Source organism: Phascolarctos cinereus, unplaced genomic scaffold, assembly GCF_003287225.1.
Source record: "Phascolarctos cinereus isolate Bilbo 61053 unplaced genomic scaffold, phaCin_HiC Scaffold_4;HRSCAF=312, whole genome shotgun sequence".
Classification (NCBI taxonomy): domain Eukaryota; kingdom Metazoa; phylum Chordata; class Mammalia; order Diprotodontia; family Phascolarctidae; genus Phascolarctos; species Phascolarctos cinereus.
The window spans coordinates 48,959,415-48,981,468 of NW_027555847.1; the positions used below are offsets into that span (position 1 = coordinate 48,959,415).

A 22,054-nucleotide genomic window follows, 5' to 3' on the forward strand; every position below is an offset into this window, starting at 1 on the left:
ATCCAGCATATATCAACGTGTCAGAGGCAAGACTTAAATCTAATTTATTCTAACTACAAGGCCAGGTCTCTATTTATGATGCTATGAGAAACAGAGATAGAGACACAGAGAGACAGAGACAAAAAGTGAGAGGAAAAAGGGAAGTGATGAAAAAGAGACAGAGGCAGAAAGAGACAGAGACACAAAGGCAGAAAAAGACAGAAAGAGGCACAGAGAGTAAGGTAGAGGGAGACATGTAAAGGATATACTCAAATGTACTCTCTCCCTGTTCCTCAAATCATCATGTTTTATGCTTATTATTTCTATCCATTAAGAAAAAAGCTGTTTTTTGTCTTGAGTCAATCAGTTAATAAACACTTATTAAGACTCATTACGTTCCAGGCTCTGTGTTAAGTGCTAGATTTAAAAAAAAAAAAAAGCCAAAAACAGTATCTACCTTCAAAGAGCCTGTATTATAATAACGAAGTCAGAACATTAAAAAAAATCTGGTCACATAACACAACATAGATGAAAAGTAATTTAATAGAAATAACTAGCAGCTGGAATGTTGCTAAAGGAGAACCCAAAAAGACTCTTGTATGCAGAAAATGAGATTTGAGTTTAGGAAGCCAACAGTGAGGAGTAAGAAGGCAGAGAATTCTGGACATGGAGATTACCAGTGCAAAGACATAGAAACCAAAGTTTGATAGTCCGGTGTCAGGAATAAGGGGTAGTCCAGAGTAGGTCTGAAATGTTCTTTGCCTTGATTCAAGCTACACAATATCAATTATGAGTAGAAGCTCCTGGAGGACCTCAGCATCTCTACAGAAACTATCTTCCATACTCACCAGGACAGTGGCAAACATTTTTGGAAAATGTATCTCTGTTTTATGCCTCATTTCAGATTAATAATGAGTGTTGCTGACTAAAATTATCTTTCTTGTTGGGCCTTTTTTTTTTATCATTCCTACATGATTATAAAATATTCATGGAAAGACGTTATCGAAAGACCAGACCAAACAGTTGTGTGCTGGCAAATATTTAATAAACAGCTCTCAAAAATTTATATATAACACGCTTTGCAATTTAATCTCTATTATTAACATTTTCTCCATAACTTTCTAAATCTAGACTTTCAATAAAGCAATAAATCAAGCCCTGATCTGTAGTGTAATTTCTGAGGTGTCAATGCTGAGAATGAATAATAGTTGACTCTCACCAGCCCTTATGAGCTGCTTCCAGCACTCATCCTTGTTTGTAGATATATTTACGTAGTTCTTATGTGTTTCTTGGTAGCTAGGCTTCCAAGTAGGTCATACATTCTGCAGTCATTTAAAATGTAATTTTTCTTTCTATCTTTTTTTATTTCCATTGGTTTCATTGGTATTATTCATTTATTGATTTTACATGGAAATGTTTATGATTTGCGTGGTTATTTGGTATTTTCCAAGCTTTCTGAAGTTGTTTTTGATTAAGATTTAATTGACTCTTTAGAGTTCTTTACCTGCAGTAATGACAATGGCAATTCATTGCCTCATTCTATCCCTAGCTTTTAAATATGTCTCTTAACCCTCCTCACCCTGGCCCCAACCCAGTTCAAACAATCTTCTTCATCTATGGGATCTATTTGCTGACCTGCTTGGCCAGCTCTATGGAGGGGACAGTTTGTTCTTTGGCTTATGAGGCTAGAACTTGAAACTTTAATAATGTCTGGGGCCCAGGACCCATCTCTTCATCTTGGCCCATTCAGTCATCTTCTTGTGCATTGAGAAGAAAATAATTTGAATGTCCTCCACAAATAGGAGTCGCACATATGTCTTCTCAATCTGGCCACAACCTCATGCCTTATAGTAACCGGCAAAATATGAAAGAATGGACAGTTTTTATCAAGAATATTTCCCTTGACCAGGAAAATCTTATTGAAGCGTCTTTACATCCTACACTGCTCTAAGGACACAAGGTGTTTGATGTAGAAATTGGTATGGATAACTTTGATAAGTAGCCACTCCAGTTCTGTGTAGAATTTAGCCACTGAGTTCTGGGACAGCAGGAAGAACAGATGGAGGCCCAACACATAGTGAATATAGGCTGACTCAGGTAATTGCCCCTTATATTCAAAGAAGCAGCATTTGAGGTGGATCATGTGGTGCTTAAAGAAGGGGATGTATTTTCATAACATGCTCCAACAGGCACCAATCTCCAGGATGCCATATGCCTGAAAGAGCTGCTATTTGGTCAGTATCAGACCCATAGTCACTAGGAAATTGAGCTGGAGGTGGGCCTGTTCTTAGCTATACTTGCATCATATCATCTGCAAAAGGCAACAATTTTGCTTTTTTTTTTTAATCTATGTTTATTCCCTCAATTTTCTTTTCTTATTACAAACACCAACATTCCTATATGGCAATGGAAGCTGTGACAGTGGACATCCTCATTTCATTCCTGGTTTTTCTGGAAAGGATTCTAGTTTATCTCTATTACATATAATGGTGGCTCTTGATATTCAAGAAATGGAATGCATTCCTATATTTTCTACTGTTTTTAACAGAAATGAGTATGTATTTTTAAAAACCTTTTTTCTTGCATCTACTGAAAAAAATAATTTTTTTTGAAAGATTAACATGGGCTTGAGCTCTCCCCCAAAACCCTCCAGACACTCATAAAAAATGGCTCTAAACAAATTCTGAGGCAGCAGAAACCACAAAAAGACAGAGTGAAACAAATTTCCAGCCCAAGACAACCTGGATGATTGATCAGAAAGGTGTATTACTCAGGGCTGGGAGCACAGCGCAGAGCGGATGGGTGCACAGGCCGCAGCAAACCTGGAGCAGGCCTCAGAGTACTGAATCACAGGCAGCTGTGGCAGTTTCCAGACTCCTCAATCTACCAATGCCAAAGACAACTTAGAAGGTCAGTGGGAAAAATCTGTTTCTGCGGTGCTCAGAGAGGAAGGCAGGGTTTCAGTTGCATTCCCCAAGAACATGGCCCTGGGGGGTAGGGCAGCTGCTTCCCTAGCTTCTGGCCCACAGACTGAGGGGGAATCCAGTGGCTGATAAGAGAGGGATTGCAGGGATCTCTTTGCCAGTACTGAGGCAGGAATCTCTTGCTTTGCCAGTGTGTGCATCTGGGTCATAGTTCTGGGTGGCTGTGCTGGGGTGAGGAGGAGTGCTGGTGTGGTGGAGCTTGTAGTGTCTGTGGAGAGGAACCCTTCCTCATGGTTACAGGCCAGGAAAGGAGTAAACACCTCACCCCTTATCATACCACCTTGGAAGAACTGAAAATTTACAGGTCCCTATAAGTATCTCTGAAAACAGCTATACAAACCCCTGAAGCTTGGGACAGTACACTCTCCACATTGGAAGCAGACTCTTGCCTTAACAAAGAGTTTAAAACTCAAGTAATTGGCTGGGATCATGAGCAAGCAGCTCAAAAAGAGTCAGATTATATTATCTTACTTTAGTGAAAAAGATCAAAATATATAACCAGAAGAAGACAACAAAGTTAAAGCTCCTACATCCAAAGCCTCCAAGAAAAATATGAATCAGTCTCAGGCCTTGGAAGAGCTCAAAAGGGATTTTGAGAAGCAAGTAAGGGAAGTAGAGGAAAAACTGGGAAGAGAAATGAGAGTGATGCAAGAAAATCATGAAAAACAAGTCAACAGCTTGCTAAAGGAGACCCAAAAAAATACTGAAGAAAATGAAAGATTAACATGGTTTTGAAAAGTATACTTTTCCTAACACTAAAACAACCCTGAATTTTTGACATGAACCTGATCAGAGTGTATAATCTTTGTGATAAGTTGTTTTAGTCCTATTTGCCAAAATTTTATTTTAAATTATTTGTATTAATGCTCATTAGAAATATTGGTCTATAGTTTTCTTTTTTCTGTTTTAACTCTACCAAACTTATATATCACAAATATCTAGTTCATAAAAGGAATTTGGTAGGATCCATTTCTTAGCTATTTAAAATTTTTTTTTTTTGTAGCATTAGAATTAATTGTTCTTTTAATATTTTACAGAATTCATTTCCAAGTCAGTCTGGTCCTAGAGTTCCTCCTCTTGGTAAGTTCAGTTATAGCTTCTTTAATTTCTTCCTCTGAAAATGAGTTGTTAAAATTCTTCATTTCTTTATCTGTTAGGGTATTTTATATTTTTGTAAATATTAGTTTTATTCTAATTGTTGGGTTTTGTTGGTATATAATTGTACAAAATAGTTTCAGTTTAAATTTCTTTTTCTTTTGTTGTGAATCTCCTTTTCATTTTTGAAACTGGTGATTTGCTTTTTTGAAAAATCAAAATATTGGGGCAGCTAGATGGTGCAGTGGATAGAGCACTGGCCCTGGATTCAGTAGGACCTGAGTTCAAATCCGGCCTCAGACATATAACACTTACTAGCTGTGTCACCCTGGACAAGCCACTTAACCCCATTGCCTAGCCAAAAAAAAAAAAAAAAAGAAAGAAAGAAAAATCAAAATATCTAATGATTTATCTATTTTATTATTTTATTTCAATGTGTTTTTAAAATGGCTTCTGATTTTACTTATTATTTCAATGGTTTCTGTTTTATTTTCAATTTTGTTAATATCTTCATTTTTAAGATGACTACTTTAGCATTTCACTGAGTTTGTTTTTTTCTAGTATTTTAGTTATATTCCCAAATCATTAATCTCTTCTTCCTCTGTCTAATTAATAAAAGTATTTAGTCATATAAATTTTCCCATAAGGACTTCTGTTCCTCTGTATCAAAAAATTGATACATTTATCATTGGTGTCATCTTTAATGAAATGATCTATCATTTATTTGTTGACTAAGCATTTTTTATGATTGTTATTTAGCCTTTACTTTGATTTTAATACTTTTCAGTGACCCTTTAATATAGTTTTTGAATTATTGTTAGTAAAGCATATCTATTGTATTTCTCCTTTTGTGCATTTGTTTATGATTCATTTATGCTCTAAGATAGGATTCATTTTTGTAAAGGTGCCAGCCACAGCTGAGAAATGTGCATGGTAAGATGTACCATTTTAGGTATGTCTGACTATATTATCCCCGTGAGAAAGAACTTCAATGGCTCCTTATGACCTCTTGGGAAAAGGTACAAACATTTCAGGTGGTCACTGCCTTTCACAACATGCCATCAGTATTACGTTACAAACTTATTACATATTATTTTCCTTGAGGCACTCTGTATTCCTGGTATAATGGCCTCAATTTACCTAGAACTCAGCATTTCACTTCCCATCTTTGTGCCTTTGCATGTGCTGTGTCCCCAAGCCAAGAATGCAATCCTTGTTTACCTTTGCATCTGAGGATTCCTACCTTCTTTCAAGGTTTAGTTCACACAACAATTCTTATGAGAAGTCTTTCCAAATCCCCTATGTGCTAATTCTCTCTTCTTTCTCAGATTATCAAGTCTATATTTATTTGTTTCTAAACTGAATATTCCCAAATAGACTATCAGGGGTGGGGAACATGTGGCTCCCTCACAGAACAAATCCCCTTAAGAAAAAGATTTGTTCAAAGGCCACACCCAAGGACCTGAAGGGCCACACATGGCCTGGAGACTTCAGGTTCCTCACTCCTGGACTAGACTAAGTGCCCTGAGACACTGCTTGGTTTTGTGGGGATTTTTTTTTGAGGGGGCAGGTTTTTAAGGAGTTATTTTCTTCAGTGAGCTTTTGAACCCCCTTTTCATTTGGCCAATCATACTTTATAAATAGTTCTTTTCTTCAGTGGATTTTTTACCTCTTTTTCCATTTGGCCATGATTATTGTGTGCCAGGAACTGTGCTAAGCTTTTGGGTTATAAAAGAACAAAAAGAAAATAATTAGTTCCTCACCTCATGGAGCTTGCTTTTTGCTCATTCTGCCCTCCCAAGTAGCATCATAATAACTAATAGTTCTATAGGACTTTAAAGCTTTCAAAGAATTCTGCAAGATCCTCATGATAATCCTATTAAGTGAAAAGGAGCTATTTTGACTGATTAAACAATAGACTTCAGGAATTTAATATGATCTACACAAGTTCAGGCTTCAAATTCAAGTTTCTCCTGATTCCTTCTCATTATGTAACAGACAGAAGGAATCTAATGTACTTTCCACATTATAGCCTACAAAATATTTGGCAGCATAGCTGTATATCTGTTAAGTGACAACTTGGACACCATCTAAGTCTAGGAGTTCTTAACCTAGGGTTTGTGAACTTTAAAGATAGATACACAAATATATGTATATTTGTAGGTATATGTATGTATTAAGTATATACACACACATAGACATGTAATATATGTTTATATTATATTGTTATGTTATATTAATTATATTTTGTTACATTATATTACATTATATTATATTGTATTACACTATACAATACTATAGTATACTATAGTATGTTATGTTATATCATATTATGTATTTTTCACAAACGAGAAGACAGAGGCACAGAGAGGACAGAGTTAAAAAGAATCAGGGGTAAGAAGTTAAAGCCAGGTCCTTTGATCCAGAGCTAATGCTCTTTCCACTGTATCACATTGCCCCTGAATATTGTTTTTAAATCATCCTGATTTCCTCAAGTGCTCACAGAGCGTGTTGTGAGACTCTTCAGCAATCTAATTTGACCTCTCCCAACATTCTCTAATTTGCCAATGCCCTTTTTAAATTTTGACACACAGGAAAGGATATACTGACGATATGGTTTGTTCGGGTCAAAATAGAATGGGATGATGGTGCAGTGGATGAAGCACCGGCCCTCGAGTCAGGAGGACCTGAGTTCAAATTCAGCCTCAGACACATGATAAGCACTAGCTGTGGAACCCTGGGTAAGTCCCGGTTGCTCTGCAAAAAAAAAAAAAAAAATAGAATGTGAGGACTAGTTTTGGACACAATACTTCTAATAACACAATTTGAGATTGAATAACTTTTAGAGAATCCTCACAACACTGTGGAATGATAATGAATTTCTTTCCAATTACATCCCATGTTTGTTTATTTGGCATTTGTTTTTCACATCTGACAAACAATTGGGACTGACCCTCCTACATACTATACTTATTTCATATAACTTGGACATGCTTCATTACATGTAATGGGCAGTTGCAACAAGAATTTTGAATTCTTTAATGAAATAGATCAGTTGCATTTTTCCATTCAATTACCCAGATTTAGCAACCAAATGACAGAGACTGAGCTTGAAGTCATGAAAAGTCTCTAATATTTACAGGGCCTAATGTCTTATTTATTTTATAACTCTCTAAGCTTTTAGACATTTTTCAATAGAATTGACTACTTTATTGCAGCACTTAAATTGATGGTTAAAAAGAGAAATTACTAAGTGCTACCAAACTAACTCCCACTTGGCTGTTCTGGTCACTTAGTCACTAAATAGAATACATCTTATTATTTTAATAGAAATTTTGTTGTTCATTGAATCCAGTACTTGTTTTCTTCTAAAATCATGTCCTAGAAAGGAAGTCTCTGGGAGGAATTATACATACATACATACACACATATACATGCCCATGTGTGTATATATGTGTGTACGTATGTGTTTATGTATCTATGTACACAAAGAGAGAAATACACATTTTTGTTCTGTTTTAAGAAGTATACTAAGAGGAGGAGGAGGAGGAGGAGGAGGAAGAAGAAGAAGAAGAAGAAGAAGAAGAAGAAGAAGAAGAAGAAGAAGAAGAAGAAGAAGAGGAAGATGATGAAAGAAAGAAGAAAAGAATTAGCATGAATATTTTTCCCACAAAAATTATTACTTTTTTAAATAGATGAACTGAATATTCTTCTCCCACATAGATCTTTCTCTGCATGGATCATTAAATGTTACTTTGGCCTCATCATTTAAGGCAATGAATTACTGACATCTCAAATCTTGCCTCATGAAATTGAAATGGGGAAAATTTAATTTATAAGAAATAAATTAATCTACCATTATTTTAAAATCCCTTGCTGGATAAATGAAGTGACCTAGCATGACAGAAGACACTAATAGATATTTTAAAGGTTGGCAAGTTAATTTTTGAGTTTGGTTGGGGAGGAAGAATTGGAGTTGAAAGGCACAAGAAGACTGCAAAGTGGCAAAGGGTATAAACAAAGAATTATTGTTTAATAAGAAATACCTAATCTACTTTGCATGGATATGAGCTCTCACTGCATAAGCAAACTTGTCACAGGATGGATTTATGAATGCAACCAGTTATGTTCCAACATTATTATAATGGAAACTCAAGAATTTCATCAAACTTATTAGATTCAAAGGGGTTATTTAAAATTTTTATTAAAATCTAATCAGTTTAGAATCATTTCTAGATCCTGTAATGTTCAATTTCAGCCTAAAATCTATGCATGGTAACATGGATTGAGACCAATTCAATACGAATAGAGAATCAGGTTCTGGTAGGGGCTCAGTCACAAGTGAACTTAAAGAGTCTCTCTCTGCCTCAGTTTCTTCATTTGCAAAATTGATATAAAATAGTACATACTTCACAGGGTTATTTTTGAGGCTCAAAAGAGAATTTAATGTAAAGTGCTTTGAGGACCTTGAAGTGTTATATAAATTCAATCTATTATTATTGTTACTACTAGACTAGATGAGTACTAATATCCCTTCTACTGTTAAAAGTCAGACCATATGTTCCCTGACAGAACATAAACACTTTGAAGAAAAAAAATCAGTTTCATTTTTATCTTTGTATCCTTATCTGCTCACATGTTGCTTGACACAAAATAGGTGCTTGTTAAATATTTGTTAATGAAGGTTAGATTTACAGCCAGAAGGCACCCAAATAGGTATCTTGTCCAACATGTCATTTTATGGATGAGGAAACTAAGATGCAAATAGTGGTAGTGATTTGCTAATGGTAAGATTGTAAATAGGTGGAAAGGCAAGGCTTAGAATTCCCTCATTTGACTCCAAACCTACTTCCTATAGTTCCAAATTATTTCTCAAGTCTATAGTTCTACTCCTTTTTTTTTTTACCCCACAAATAGATGCAAAAATTTTCGATAAAAATAGTGTATCAGCAATGTTAAATTTTGGAGACCAAGGGAAATATGAGGTGAAAATTGCCCCCCCCTGTTCTATTTCTTCTCTTATTCATTGCTCATGACCAAACTTTAGACAACCTCCTGGAAACTGACATGGGCAACTAATGAAGTTACTAATCATAGGCAGCTAGGTGGTTCAATGGATAGAGTACTGGGCTTTGAGTCAGAAAGATCTGAGTTCAAATCTACCCTAAGGCATTTAATAACTGTGTGCCCCTGGGCAAGTCACTTAACCTCTATCTGCCTCAGTTTTCTTTTCTTTTCTTCTTTCCTTTTTTTTTTCTTTTTGGTGAGGCAACCAGGGTTAAGTGACTTCCTCAGGGTCACAAGGCTAGTAAGTGCCAAGTGTCTGAGGATGATTTGAATTCAGCTTCTCCTGACTCCAAGGCCGGCGCTCTATCCACTGTGCCACCTAGCTGCTCCTGTTTGCCTCAGTTTTCTCAACAGAAAAATAGGGATAATAAGAGCAGCTACTTTCCAGGGTTGATCAAATGAAATAATAAATGTAAAGTGCTTAGCATATTAACTGGCACATAGTAGGTGTCTAATAAACACTTACCTTTTCTTATTATAAGAAGTTCCCCAATCATCTTATCTATGTATCCATTTGAAGTAAATTGACTTTTCCTCATTATTTGAGATACCACCATGGGAGATACCCACCAATAGTTTCCCAGAACATATCCTTTATTACCACTGGAGAAATATTGAACTTAGAGAATACTCTTCTGTTCCCATTTGGCCTTTATTATTTCCTCATGAAGAGGAATGGTTTCAATTTTCTTCCAACTTCATTTTTCATGCATCCCATAAATTGGTAACCACTGATTTAAGCCATGATTTTTTTTTGATAAGTTTCTTTTTCCAAGCAATATCTTAGAGCCAAGTTTTACAGCTTGACAAGCGTAACTTGAAATACACTTAACAATGATGTTCTAAAACTACCTTGATAATTGTCTCTCTCTGGAATGTTCCAATGAGGAAGATACTTAGTGCACATTTCCACAAGTAATTGGGAATGTAGGCTAATAAATATGACCCTTAATAAATTTAAGTGAACGAGGAAATTAGATGGAGGGTATCCTGAGAGCAAATTCTGTAGTAAGGATGGAGGCAATTTTTAATATTGGAGAAAGCATTGAAGAACAACTCCTGTAAGACTGAAAAGGATATAATTAATTCACTTTAGCACACAAGGATCAGTAAAATGTAAATGAATGACTCTGGAGGAAAGCAGGAAAAAATTACTATATTTCACCAGTAGAAATTGAAGTGTAATACAATAAAAAATTGACTTGCTTAATAAGTTCCCAAATGACTTTCACAGAAGTTCTTGGAGGGACAGAAATAGTTATACAGTATGATCCATAAGTCTTAGTGTAATTCCAAGAAAACTTTTCTACACTCTAAATATGAGGGGAAAACAAACTTCTGCTCAGTCTAGGCAACTATATACACAAATAAATCATTAAAACTGATGATTCGTTTGCCTATATAGTTGTCTTCCAATAGGGTACTCATATTCATCCCTTGTTTTGTTTTAAATCAAATGTCACTCTTCCGAAGCATGCTCACTGGATGATATTGAAGTTAAGTGGTGGGATTCTATTTCCTTTTCTTTAAGTGGTAAATAATCATAACATCATAAATTTTGATCTTGAAATGACCTTAAAATTCATCAAGTCAGGGGCAGCTAGGTGGCATAGTAGATAGAACACTGGCCCTGGATTCAGGAGGACCTGAGTTCAAATCCAGCCTCAGACACATAACACTTATTAGCTATGTGACCCTGGGCAAGTCACTTAACCCCATTGCCTAGCCAAAAAAAAAAAAATTAAAAAATTAATCAAATTGCCTAATTTTGTAGAGAGGAAATTAAGGCTGAGAAAGGTTAAGTTACTTGCCTAGGGTTACATAGATAATTAGTATCTAAGGCAAGGGTGGGGAATCTGTGACTTGAGGCCACATGTGGCCTTTTGGGTCCTCTAGTGAGGTCCTTTGACTGAATCCAAACTTCACAGAACAAATCTCCTTAATAAAAGGATTTGTTCTGTAAAACTTGGACTCATCAAAAGGCCACACCCAAGGACCTAGAGGACCACATGTGGCCTGGAGGTCATAGGTTCCCCACCCAATTCTAAGACATGATTTGAACCAAGGTTTTCCTCACTCCAAGCACAGGGCTCTACCCACTGTACCATCTAGCTGCTTCTAAATGACAATAGAGGGCTGGCCTCAGGATCACAAAAAGTTAGAACCAAATTCTGCTTATAACAGGTACTTTCTCTGTGACCATGAGCTAGTCACTGAACCTCTCCAAATCCCAAGTAACAGTTGGAGACTATAAATTCCAGAGTAGTTGGAGATCTGGATTGGTAGAGGAAGTATCTTTATGTGCCCTACACACATGAAATGAAGTCTTTGTAGCTCCCTATACACAAAATCACAGTTCTGTTCCCTCACATACCCCCCCATACACACACAGTCACACATTTGCACACACATGTACAAACACAACAAAGTTACATAGTGTCTTAAGTTTCTAAAGCATTTACTTGGTGGAGGCCCTTGCTATCACTTTTCTCATTTTACACATGAAGAAACTGAGGCTGAGAGAGATGAAGTCATTGATCTAAGGTCACATGGCTTGGATATATGTGAACCATGATTCTAAATCATATCTTCGTAGCTGGAAGCCCAATGCTCTATTCACCACACCATAGTACCTTTTTTTTAATTAAATTTTATGTTTTCATTTAATAATGTTTAGCCTACATAAATGTCACGATATAATTATAAGAATGACAATCTCTACCTCCAAAATGAAGAGAAACATAGACATACATTGATATATCAAAATTCTGTTATTTCATTCATGTGGAAATCTACTCAAAAAAGCCTGAGCAGATAACTGAAGTAGATAAGACCAAGAGAGTTTTATGAAGCTGCAAGAGTTTAAACATCACTAGGTCTTAGAAGCAGTAAATTTTCTAGCTAGATGAAAAGTAACATACCTGGCCTTCAGGCAGTACAGGTGAGGGTAATCACTGTTACAACCGAAAAGACATCATTCCTTAATAATCAGGACAATTTTTTGAGGGTTACAAGTTGGATTGAGACAAATCTGTGGAGAGAGTACATTTTTAATTTGATCCTGGGATAAGGGACTTAATATGCTATAGAATTTGTAAGCCTCTTTGCAGTGACTACATTGTTGTAATCTGTGGAATTAGAAGAAGAGGACTGAACTAAATATTGTTTATTCAAAAATCTACCATTTAAAAAAAAGTTTCTTTAATCATATTCTCTTATCTTTCTGAAAAAAGTTGGCAGACCATTTTAAAAAAAAGAAAGATAGTGCTTTATTCAAAAGTACATGGGAATGGGTAGAACAGCCTCAATGGTGAAGTAGAGGTAGCAATGCAGCCAGACTCTCCCAAATATATATCAAATCAAATTCTGGAGTGGTTGAGCAAATGAAAGGTCAGAGTGAGGCATTCTTCCAGTCCAAGATAACTTGGGAGGTTGACAGGACAGGTCTGTGGCCCTGTGGTGGGGGCTAGCCCAGAGTACACACTGCAATAACACCAGCTATGCGCCCAGGAGGCATCTGTAACACCGTCAAGAGCAACTTCAAGAGCTCTCAGCCCAGAACCGGGAAAGAAGTAAGAAAACTGGCTGGAGAGAGAGATGATAGGGGACCCCGAGCTGGTACTGAACACAAAATTTGCCCTTATGTAGTTCTGGGTCACAGTACCAGGGAGGACAAGAGTGCTAGCACTTGCAGTCACAGACGAGCAGAGACCCTGTCACAGTTCCACTGCTCAAAGAAGAACTTGAAGCTGCAGGGCAGCAGGGGTCCTGTAATATCCAACGCACAGAGAAGAGTGATGACCACACCTGTCCTTGAATCACACCACCTTGGAAACACTGAAAACTGACAAAACCCCAGAGCTAGCTCGGAAAACAGTACCATGAAAAACCCTGAAGCTTGAAAGCTAGAGAATAAACAAGAAAAAAGTTAAGGAGGTGAATAAAATTATTTTTTTTTAAAGTTAGATATGATAGACTCAGGAAAAAGGTGAATAGGAACAGGAAAAAAAAAAGGATACCTTTTTTTTCAGCTATACATATACCTTTATAATAATTAACCATTGTATTAGGGAATAAAAACCTCACAAACATGCAGAAAGGCAAAAATATTAAGTACATGTTTTTAGACCATATTGCAATACAAATACATTAATAAAGGACCATGGAAGCATATATTAAAAATAAAAAAATTAATTGGAAACTAATTTAATCCCACAGGAAAAAAAAAATCACAAAACCCACAATGATTGAAAGACAATGGCAATAATGAGAAAATTACTCCAAATTTGTGGGATTAGGGGAAATTTTATACCTCCAATTGCTTTATGTCTCTAATTGCTTGAAATCCAGTTGTCTTGAAAGTCAAGACACCTTCCTGATGTCCTTGGTCCTCTTCAAGAATGAAGGATGAACAATGATCTGTGAGTGGTGGTAGCTGCCCCCCCTGGAGGCCCCAACAGCTCCATTCCAGTTGGGCAATACTGCTATTTCTTCCTCCTCCTCCTCATCCTCTTCCTCTGTCCACATGAGGACTGTGAGAAACATGGTTCAATCACTCCTTGGTAGAATTAGCAGCCGCAACTCGCTGGTCCTGTAGAAACCTACCACGCGTGTTCCGTCCTTCCTTAAGAAACACAACTTAAACTGAAGTGAGCGAAAGAGACATTAATTTAAGGTTCTTGCAAAAATCGAGTGTGTGTGTGTGTGTGTGTGTGTGTGTGTGTGTGTGTGTGTGTGTGTGTGGTTCCTTCCCCCCCCACACAAAAAAAAGAAGAAAGAAAAAGACACATAGGGACAGAGGCCACAGCAAGCTTTTTATACAGTTAGTGCCTTCTTGTCCCTCCCTTCAGAGGCAGGATTGGTCCCTGTCCTTCTGGGTTACAATCTTCCTGCAATTCATAACATGTTTCTTCTCCCGCTAACACATGAAATGTGCCTAGTTCTGTGCCATTGCTCCTCTCTGGGTGGAGAAGTTCGTATTGAGCCTATTACACATATGCACTCTAAGTTAAGCTTAACCTTTGTCCTACTTCCAGCCTCTTTAACCAAACAATCAGTTTCATCTATTTTCAGCCAGTTCTAGAACCTCTGAGCTACTTTTTCTCTCAATTTCCTTATATGGAAAAATAATCATTTCTTACCTCTCACAGGAATTGTACCTTACATCTGGGTATGTGGTCAAAGGAATGTAAATTTTGATTGCTTCTACTTCCCAAGTTATCAGGTTTGGAGGCTAGATTTTTTCTTCCCTACTTATTTATTCTATCAGTGTTTTGTTTTGTTTTTAATCTGGGACAATTAACTCTTTTGTCTCAGGCAGTTTTCATTTATGATTTCTTGAAATACAGTTCTAGAAAAGCAGGCTTTGATAAAGTCCACCAGGATTCAAATGGAGCTACTTGGCTATGTCTTCAAATCAAATCACTCTGGCTTTCACTGATTGGCCAATAATAGGCCCTAGCCCAAGCCTCACTTGCTAATTGTTTGGATTTAGGTGAGTGTAAATAGCAATTGTTTTTGTTCTGGCCAGAAACTCTGAGGATCTTCACCTTGCTGATTGATTTTTTTGTGAAGGCAAAGTAGGCCATCTTTTACCTCAATTATTACCTAGCCTTTAACTACTGAATTGGTATTGCTTCAGACAGACTGAGAGCTATGTCTTGCCACTAGACTCCAATGACTGTGGAGGAGACAGTGGAGCTGATGGCTTTGCACAGCTCTGCTTCATTTAAATCCAGTTCACTTGCAAGTTAAGACATCACCCTCCCCTCCTAATGTCACTGGTCCTCTTCAAGAACTAAGGACAAACAAAAATAATCTCTAATTGCTTATATCAATAAGAGAATGAGCAAATGAATAAATTGGGCATGCAGTTTAAAAAAAAAAATTAAAAGTCCTCAATCACACACCAAAATAGAAATTCTGAAAAATCAAAGGAGGTGTGAATAAAATCGAAAGCAAAATGACCATTGAATTAATAAATCAAACTAGAAACTGTTTTTTACAAAAAAAAAGACAAATCATTAACTAATTTGATTAAAAAGGAGAAACATCAAGTTGCAAGTATAAAAAAAGAAAAAGGTGAGTGTAACACCAATGAACATGACATTAAAGCAATTGTTAGGATGTATGCCCAATTATACACTAACGAGTCTGATAATTTAAGTGAAAAAGACAAATATTCACAAAAATATAAACTACTCGAACCAGGAGAACGCTGTACACAGTAACAGCTACGTTTTGCGATATCTAATATTGATAGACTTAACCCTTCTCAGCAATACAAGGATCTAAGACATCTCCAAAGGCCTCATGATGGAAAATGCTATCCACATCCAAAGGAAGAACTATGGAGTTTGAATGAAGATCGAAGCATGCTATTTGATCTTTTTTTTCCTTCTGTTTTATGTTATTTCCTTTTTCTTGTGGTTCTTCCTATTGGTTCTAATTCTTACCTACAACATCACTAATGTGAAAATATGTTTAATAGGAATATATGTATTACTAGATATATGTCTGTATGGAATAAGGTCCTTAAATGTCTCAAAATGATGTAAGAATAATTGGGTATTGGTACAACTGATTGAGGGACCTAGCTGTTATTCTATTAATTACTGAAACTAAATCAGAGACTTCTTCAATTTGGGAAAAGAATTTCAGTGCAATTTTCTTAGAGGGAGGTAAGTTATGGCAGATTTATGTCTCCTAGACTGTTGGTTGTCCATCTGCAGATGGTCATGCAACAAAGATACCTGATCCACACTCTCCTCATCCCCTGGATGCTGCTTCAGCCTCATTTTACTCCCCTCCCCACTCCTACTGAGGCAGGGACAGCTCCTTTGTCCCTCTCCCAAGAGCATTTGGGTGAATGGTGAGGCAGACAGGAGTGCTGGAGGCAGATGGAGCAAGCAGGATGTGAGATACAGGATAAGATGCAGGGTGTGACCAGCCAGAAAAGTGATCAAAGAAGAAAGCATTGAAGCCTCATACTGTGGACTTATCTGTGTACTTTCCAGCTATGCTTTGTTCTGGGCCCTACTTTGGACCATGTCTGTTCTTAGCTCACCCAGTGCCTAGGGTTAGGCCTGCTTCCCCGGGACTGGAAGTCTAATGCCTTAATTCAAATAGGAAACTTTGTGACAGAGTACATGATTGCTGGGTATGGCAACTAGCTTACTCCCCATAGCTCTCCCCCATTCCCTGAAAACCTTACTTGGAATTCATCTTTTGAGCATTAGAACTCCACACCCAAATGATACTATAGGCAGCCTCTTGGATGCAAGACGTACACTCCAGCCTGATATTTCCCTCTACCTCCTCCTGGGGTCGTGGTTCCTCCATCATTTTACTTGCTCTACTATTTGGTCCATGTTTGTTTAACCTCCTAGTTGGTTTTCTGTCTTCTTGCCTACAGAAATTCAACTATAAAACAGACCCTTATCCTCTGTAAGTTGCTAGTCCTCTTTCCAGGTCTACTCCGCTGCTTTTGTGTCAATAAAACTCCCAATGGTTAGGGAGAAGGTCTAAGTGAATTCTTTCACACCTGAACCAGCTCTCTGAACTCTAAACCTCAACACTCAGAGGTCCATATGAGTTTGTAGCTCTGAGTATCTTCACTAGACTACAAGATATCCACCCCAGACACACACACACACACACACACACACACACACACACACACACACCCCAAATATGTATATATACATATTTAAATAAATATATACATGTTTAAATAGATACATAAATATTAACATATAATACATATTTATATTCACATGTGTATGTATAAAGATGAGAGGGCAGCTAGGTGACTCAGTGGATAGAGTGCTAAGCCTAGGGTCTGGAAAAGTCATCTTCCTGATTTTTAGATCTGGCCTCAGCCATTTACTGGCTGTTTGATCATGAACAAGTCACTTAACCCTATTTGCCTCAGCTTCTTCATCTGTATAATAAGTTGGAGAAGAAAATAGCAAACCACTGCAATGTCTTTATGAAGGAAACCTCAAATAGGGTAATGAAGCCTTAGACACAAGTGAAAAATGACAGAACAACAACGACATCAGAAGAGAGAAGACAGAGACAGACAGACAGACTTTCAATGGTCTGGAAAGTCTAAATACATTATTCTGGAATTGCAGATATTTCCAAATGCATATGGAATACAACAAGACAACTTTGAACCATGCCACAAACCACAAAACATTAAGAAATTTGTCTGACAGATAATCATGGTTAAATGTGTTTCAGAATTTCTTGATTTAAACCTCATTGAAGGTGGTGCAGTATACAGAGCATTCAGCTGATGTCAAAAAGACTTGAGTTCACATCAGGTCTCAGACACTAGCTTTGTGACCCTGAGTAAATCAAATAATCCACTTTGCCTCAGTGTCCTTGTCTGTAAAATGAGCTGGAGAAGGAAATGTCAAACTACATGGGTATTTTTGCCAAGAAAACCCCAAATGTGGTCACGAAGAGTTGGGCACAATTGAAAAAAATGAAAAACTATGAGTTGGGACCAAAGCCAAGATGGTAAAGTAAAGGCAGGAAGTCACCTGATCTCTCCAAAACTCCCTTCCAAACAACTTTAAAATAACACCTCAGATGAAATTCTAGACTGGTAGAATCAACAAAAGGTCAGAATTAAATGATTTCTCAGCCTGAAATGACTTGGAAGTTCATCAGAAAAAAAATCTGTCTCACCAGGGTGTTGGTTGCACCTGGAGCACAGTGCAACTAAGGCCATGCCCTGGTAAACCAGCGGCAGACCCTGGGGATAGCTAGATCAATGGCAACAGCAGCTTTGGGAGCTCTCAGCCTACAGACTGTAAGTGGTTTGAACAACTGGTCAGAAGCAGATTGCAAGGGACCCTTTGCTCGCACTGGGTGCAGACCCTATTGCATTACCCACACACAGTTCCAGGTTGCAGTCCCAGAGCAGAGACAAAAATTAATGAATCAGCATATGTGGCTGCAGGGGTACAGGTCACAATCCTGCACAATTTCCTGATGGAAAAGCGTGCTTATGGTCACTCACAAGAGACCATAGCACTGGTTTCAGGTCCATCTCAGAAAGAAGCAATAATGCTTGTGGCCACAGGAAAGTGGGAGCCAAGTTATATTTCTAGGATTATAAGGAGTGAGAGAACTTGTAGCCACCAGGGATTAGGAGATCTGGTCACAGTTACAGGCTAGAGAAGAGTGCTTATGGTCACTCAGACTAGATCACAGGCCAGGACAGTTGTGGTCACACATCTCCTTAGATCATATCATTTTTGAAGTACCAAAAAACTTATAGACCCCCAGAATTAGCTGTGAAAATAGCAGCATGAAAAACCTGAAGCCTGAGACAATGTCCTCTCCATCGCAGGAGCAGAGCATAACTTTAACATAAAGTTAAAGGTCAAGAAATAGCCTGGAAAATGAGCAAACAGCAACGATAACCAAAAAAAAAAAAAAGCACCTGACCAGAGATGGTTACTGTGGTGGAAGGCAATGCAGTTAAAACAGCTACATGCAAAACCTCTAAGAAAAATGTGAATTGGGTACAAGCAAAAAGAAAAAATCTGGAAGTGTTCAAAAAAGTTTTTAACATCCAAAAAGAGAGGTAGAAGAAAAATTGAGAAAATGAGTGGTGCAAGAAAATTATGAAAGTCAAAAGCTTGATAAATAAAAGGAACAAAATACTTTAAAAATAACACCTTAACAAACAGAATTGGTAAAATGACAAAAAAGACACAGAAATCCACTATAGAGAACTCCTAAAGAGCACAATTGGCCAAATGGAAAAAGAGATTCAAAAATTCACTAATCTATTGTGTTGTCTCCCTTTTAATTTGCACATCATGTTACTTTAAAATACTTTCTTTTTTTTACCAAACAAAAATCTCAACATTGACACTCTCTTCTATTTAGAAGAATCATTTCGGTTTCCTGTTAGATTATTATTTAACAAAATGACAGAAACTATGAAAAATTATTTAATTCTGAAAACCTCTATGGTTTTCCTTTCAATCAAATCCATCCATAAAGAAATCTGATTGTGTGTTTCACAAAAAGAAAAGCTAATATGACCTCAACATGATGTGGTTCCTTTCCTTTTGTTCTTGTTTCTCCAGCAATAAAAAGGAGGGAGAGAGTTAAACATTTGTTTACTTGTCAAATTGGGCAAAATTCTTCAAGAAGAAAAATTATATAGTAGCTCAACCACTTTAACAGTCTAAGAGAAAAAAGAAAAGAAGTATTGATTTTTGTTTAGCTTGATTTTTTTTTTCATTCTGTGGGTAGCTCTGTTCCTGACTACATATTAAAAAAAAAAGTTATTTTAGATTCACATTGCACCGCTTCCTACAGAACTAATGTTCTGAAGGAGACTGTCTACTCTGTATTTGGATAACATTGCTTAGATGTATTTTGGTTTTACTTTATTCTGTGCTAAGTTTACTGGAATTGTCAAAAGATTGAGGCTTGTCTGCCCAGGAAATGTTATAGGAGGAACTGAAACCATTAACCCAATATAACAGCTTAAACTAAAGGAAACACCTTGAGCTAGTGGAAAGGGCACACACAGGGAATCTGGAGAGTTGTATCCTAAGCCTGGTTCTCCTAACTTGTGTGGCCTTAGACAAGTCCCTTATCTTTCCTGGGTCTCAGTTTCTTTATTTGTATTATTGTGGATTGGACTAGAAGATTTTGAAGGTCTCTTCCAGCTGAGACATTTTGTAATTCTATGATGAGTACTGAGAAGATAATTTTGTACTGTGGATAGAACACTTACCTAAGAATTTGGAAAACCTGAGTTCAAATCTTGCTTCAAACACTTAGTAGGCAGAGCAAATCATTTAAGTTCTGTAAGCACAGATTCCCTCATCTGTGAAAGTACCTACCTCCTGGGATTATTATGTGGATCAAATGAGGTAATATTTGGAAAGCATTTTCTAAACCTTAAATCTCTATATAAATGCTGGCATTATTATTTTTCTTTTACTCTTGACAAGTCACCTACCTCTCTCAGCCCATTTCCTAGTCGGTAATGTAGGGTTAATAGTACTTACCTCACCAGGCTGCTGTGAGGATTAAATATGGTCATGTATTTTAAGTGCTTTGCAAATCTTAGAGAGGGTCCCTCAGTCAGTCTTTGTACCAGGTACTGTGTTTTAAGCACAAAGAAAGTTAAAAGACAAACCCTACCCTCACAGAGTTCACAATGTAATACTGATAAAGTGTGATAGAAGTTCTAGGTGGTGGTGGTGGTGTTACAATTACCATGTCTCACTTCTGACATCATACTAGCTCTATGAAGGTGGGCAAATGACTTATCCTCTCAAGGACCCTCTTGAAGACTGGGAGCTCTTGAAGACTTTAAGTTGCAGACTGAGTGTTGTTCTGCATTTCTAGAGGAAGTTTGTTCGTCAGAAGTTTTCTTACAAATTAAATGCACAGCTCCAGTCTGGAAGTGCAGGAAGAGAAGGGGGGAGGTGAAGATTAATCTTCAGCCAAAATCTAGCAAGGAGAAAGTAAAGGGTGAAAAGACAATTTTAGTGGTCTAAATCATTGACTTATTTACTTAAAACATTTGTTAAATGTACAGGGTTTGGGGAGCACTGTACTAGATAGTATAATGGAATTATGTTAGGTCCCTGCCCTTACATAGCTTTTATTATAAAATGGTGAAGGGCAGGGCTGTATCAAAGGAAAACAGCCAACACCTTGAAATTGGAATGAGAAACGATATGAACAAACACTCAGGGAAGGGAAACATTTGCAGCTGGAACAGGTCCAATGCAGTGGAGGCTGGTGTCAGCACTGAAGTTCCCCTGAGCCAGAATTTTTCAATTTTTAAATTACTCTTAGTATTCTTAAGATGTCATATTCCTAGTTTTAAACAGGCCCACTCCTCAGGACAGACCTTCACCTCTGGGCTAAGTGACAAAACTTTCCCTGTACCCTATGGCAATTGGCCTATAATTAGAGGGTATTGGAGAAGAGGTAGGTCTATAACGAAAACATTTGCCTGGTTATTTCTAAAATTTTTGTTTCCCTATAAAAAAAAGAGATTTTTTTTTTTGCCCCAAAGGGAGGAATAAAGGGAAAACATTACTAGTTCTGTCCTTTCTCTTCCATGTTATAGTCACAAGAATATAAATTTAGAGCTAGAAAGGCTATTAGAAGCTATTAAATCCAAATTTCTCACTTTACAGATGGGGCAACTGAGGTACAGAGAGTTAATTGATTTGCACAGGGTTGTACAACTAACAAGTGTTTGTCAGGTTTGAACTCCAAATTCTTGTGCCATACTCCCTCCTTAACACTCATCAAAATGTCTTTGAATAGAAGCACTACCTGTTTGGAGCATAATGGGATACGAAATGGTTAGTACAAAGTAGTACATGTGTTTATTCCCGGCGTCAGATGATTCACATAGGGCTATGGAGCCTACGCTCTGGGCTTGCGAAGAGTTGAAAGGAACTGAATAGCATTATCCCAATTAAAACCATGAGCTAGGGATATTTTGGTGAGGGTAGAGGTAAACAAAGAAAGTCTGGCCAACCGCCTTAGTGACTCTGCTGCCTACTGTGAAGGTACGGCATAAATCTTTCTGACAAAATTGCTACAAGTGTGTTGATTAGCCCTCAAGGCCTATTGACCCAGGACAGCCCTACAAAGGAGCAATCAACCCCTTCACATTACCCCCTCGCCCCCAATCCCAGGAAATAGGAGCTAATCAGAGGACAGCTCCTACAAAATTCACAAAGAAATAATGGAATCTTTCGTGGAGAAGATGTTTGGTAGCGAAACTCCATCTTCAGACAATTACTAGATGTATGATCCTGGGCAATTAAATTATCTTCCCTCAGATTTGATATCCTAAGTTCCCTTCCAGATCCAATTCTAGTTAAATAGAACAGAAGAGAGAAAATTGGACCTGCAGT

At 37.3% G+C, this 22,054-nt stretch overlaps 1 pseudogene; it reads right to left on the reverse strand.

Annotated features, from left to right (window-relative positions):
- Positions 1 to 1,602: 1,602 nt before the first annotated feature.
- LOC110199084 (26S proteasome non-ATPase regulatory subunit 8 pseudogene) lies at positions 1,603 to 15,922 on the reverse strand (annotated as a pseudogene).
- Between the last annotated feature and the right edge of the window lie 6,132 nt (positions 15,923 to 22,054).